General features: G+C 37.7%; 1 long non-coding RNA gene across 1 annotated transcript; it reads right to left on the reverse strand.

Annotated features, from left to right (window-relative positions):
* Nucleotides 1-1,160: 1,160 nt before the first annotated feature.
* LOC128946696 (uncharacterized) lies at nucleotides 1,161-2,120 on the reverse strand. Its single transcript, XR_008483988.1, has 3 exons — nucleotides 2,026-2,120; nucleotides 1,408-1,502; nucleotides 1,161-1,271 (listed from the first exon to the last, which is right to left on the reverse strand). It is a non-coding gene; the product is annotated as an uncharacterized LOC128946696 (long non-coding RNA).
* Nucleotides 2,121-3,826: the final 1,706 nt, after the last annotated feature.

The raw sequence follows: 3,826 nt of genomic DNA on the forward strand, positions 1-3,826 counted from the left end.
AAAAATATGAACTGCTGAAGGTATCACATAAATATGCTGGGAAAGGAAACCAGTTGTTACTAACTTCTAAATGGTTTCTATGTGCACATTCACAATTCTGGGATTTTTTGCAAGTTCTCAACAGCAAGGCAGAGCTCTTACTCTGGGGACTAAGGAGCACATCCCTAGAAACCACAGGATGTCAAATTGATGATATTTAAAACCAACCCCTGCCAGCATCATTGCACTTCCAGCATGGGGAGGGTCACAGAAACCTCCATGGGAGGTTTTGTCTCTGCTGCACAAGTCACTCCTGGCACCTGCAGTGCTGCTGCTCTGAGCTGCAAACCAAAATTACCTCCAGAGGAATTCATGCATGAATGGTCTGACTATTGGAGCTGTGCACAGCACTGCCCTGTGGCTGCTGCCAGCACCAATGACCCCCAAAGAAAAGGGATCAGCTGAGTAAAAATAAATCCAGGCATTCCTGACAGGTACAGGCACTGTAAAATCATTTCTCCAGCTACCAGAGACAGTCCATTTCCAGAAAAGAGCAGAAAACATTTTTATTACTGCCCAGCTCATTTTCTGCCTTTCTACAAGCCTTACCCAGTTCAGCAGATTTATTCTGGAGCTCCAAGATAAGCAGCTTTGAATCATCTTCAGATTTCTTTAATCTAAGGAAATGGTAAATGAAAAATCCCAAATGTAGGGTACAAAGCACTGCATTTGAAACTTACAGGACAATAAGACAAAGTCTTAGCACAAGCACTTTAAGAACATTTATCTTTCAACAGGCAGGTGATAGATCTGCCTGCAACACACATCAAATTTCACTTTTAAAACCTCAGAACAGTAGACATAAAAGTAAACAAATATATACCTACAGAAATCTGTATTTCTTAAAGACAGAATTATGAAAGTTGGAGGGGGCAAAAGATTACTTTTTAAACAGTATCAACTATCACAAACAAAAAAAATACATTAAATTCTCTGCATTTAGACCACTGCGTGAAAAAAATTTCAGCTTCATTTCCAATTGTTATTGATTTCGTCATAGACTGCAACCTGTAAGATCACTCTTGGAATTTAAACTCATTAATTTACCTATTTTGTTCTTCTTGCAGCAAGCTTTTCAAATTGGCAACAGAAGTCTCAAACTCCTCTGTCAGGGCTGCAAGCAAAGCCTTCATTTTTTTACATTCTTCCTCCTGCTCTTCCTTTTCTCCAGTGACCTGAATTAATGTTTTCACTGTAGTCTGGAATTCAGTTTCCAAGTTCTTCTGAGTAACCTTCAAGACATGATATCATTTCTAAACATGTTTTGCAACAAAGATCTACAGCTGTTTCATGTCTAAAGTATCCATAATTACTTATGCAAATACTCATCTAGTCTATTTGTACTGTAAAACTATAAGCAAGGGGTACCTCTGCCTTTTGCAATGAAATTTTAGCCTCTTCCAGCTCTGCCCTCAAATGTTCTTTACTGCCCTGGGATTCCTTTAACATTTCTTCATTATGTACTAAGCAAAAAAAGATGTTTATATTTTTAAAAATAGGATTATTTACTAAAAAATGCTGCTAAAAATGGAAAATTACATACATTTAAAGAATGTAACAAAGACTAATGGTACTGACATCATATACTATAAAATAATATATAAAATTTGAATATGGATGGCTTAAAAGTATTGGCAATCAAGTCCTGAAAAGTAAGTTTCCTCAGTGACATCTGCCTGACTGTAAATTTGCAAAACTGAAGCAACAAATTTTTCCCTTGTAATTTTCAAAAGCTCTCACTGCTTGACTCACCCTTAAAACTGCCCTGCCAGTCCTGCTCCCACATGAGCAGCTCCTGTTCCAAACAAAAATAAGGCCCTCAAGGCCCCAAAATTCTGCTGCCAACCAGCAACAGAATAAGACTATCATGGCCCTGTTTCCTATGCTTCTATAAACAATTACATATAATAAATAAAGATTCATAAACAATTACATTTCAATTCTATAAACAATTACATTTAAACACAGCAGGCAGAACATTCTTACATTTTGCTTCCATTAAGTCAGCAATCTTATTTTGTGACGTCTGCAGCTGAGCCTTGATGTCTTTTATGACATCATCTTTTTCATCTCTCTGTATGGTAAGAGCTGAAATCTAGAAAAATGCAAGAAATATCATCATGAAGTCTGGAGAAGGGACAGATATTAATTTTCATTTGTACCCAGGTATGATAAGCAGACATTTTGCTGTCATTCAAGTTAGATTAGATAGATTAGATTAGATTAGATAGATAGATAAGATTAGATAGATAGATAGATAGATAGATAGATAGATAGATAATATTTGGCTAGATATAATCTTAGCCAAATATTGATCAAGTCACATTACTCTAAACAAAAAAGTTCTCCAATTCAAAATCAAACCATAAATTCCAGTAGACTAAAGAGACTGAAACACCACTAAACTTAAAAGAATTTGACTTAAATGCAGCTTCAGATGTTATTTTGTCTTTTTTACTAATACCCAGAAACACTTCTTGGCTCTTGCATTGCCCCATTAGTCCCAAATAAAGCTCTACATCTTAGATGGCAAAATGAGCAAATCTGCTTTTCCTTTTGACTGACTTCCAGTCTGCATTCTTTTTCAAATTTTTCCACTTTTTCTGCTTCTTCTTTTACTTTGGAGATACAGTAACATCCATAGTTAACATTCTAGCTGAAATAAACTCCAAGCTCAATACAACTTCCAGTTTAAGGTTGCCTGGAATTGTACAGCTGTACCATTTGTTTCCCAAGAGTAATTGCTGAGGCAATGTTTGATTTTATAATGAAAATACAAACAGAAGAGAGCATGTGAGAATGAAACAGGAACATAGCAGGCTATACATAGAGAGAGAGAGCATTTAGCTAAAGTTTCTGTAGCTATACACTCGTGCATTATCATTTAAATAAACAAACTATGGGAAGTAAGTACTGATCTCCAGACTGTTCTTCACAGACAAAACTTCAATTTTGAGTGACTGTTTGAGAAATAAAGTTCCAGCTTTGGCCCAGTGGAACAGCAACAGAAGGGGCCAGGCAGTGACCAAAGGCAGCATGAATAAAAGAAGGGTCCCAGTGTCTCAGTGTGAGCTGCTCACCATTCCAGCACTTCACACCTGGCTGCCTGACACTGCATGTGTAACACAAGCTATGAAGTACAAAAATGAGCCAGCTGCATAAACTCAATAAACAGAATTCTCACATTTGAAACTCATTTCCAATCTGTCGTTCTCTGCTTGCACACAAAGCTCTTCAAATGCCACCGTCATTCTCTAAAAACAAAATTTAATATTTGAAGTTCAATACTGGAAACCCTGGAACTTCTCCAGGGGCTGCTGCCCACCTCAGCCATTCTGAGGAACCAGCAGGGAGGTGAAACAGAGCCCAGAAAGAAGCCAGAAGCTGTGGCAGTGACCCAGCACTAAGCACACATCACCCAGATCACAGGGATCTACATCCCACACACTGCTGGCACCTTCTCCATTTAATGTGCTTTATAGAACGCAAAAATCACTCTTGAAAAGGGATTGAAAACCCAACTTCATGCATCACACATGACATGATACCCACACATGATGGACACAAACAGTATCCCAACATAAACATGGAACTCAGCTCAGCTCACATAACTCGCATTCCTTTCATCAAGCTTGCTCACTTACTTCTACGTTGCTGCGAAGTTCCTCATACAATTCTATTGTTGCTTCCTTTTCCTGTTCATCTATCAAAGCAAGAACATATAAGAAAGGTTTTCTTTTGGACAAGAATGCCAGCTGCCCAAGTCATAATTTTTAATCAGCATAAT

This window comes from Melozone crissalis, unplaced genomic scaffold (genome assembly GCF_028551555.1).
Source record: "Melozone crissalis strain CALT ecotype California unplaced genomic scaffold, PUWL_Pcris_2 ptg000083l_1, whole genome shotgun sequence".
NCBI lineage: Eukaryota > Metazoa > Chordata > Aves > Passeriformes > Passerellidae > Melozone > Melozone crissalis.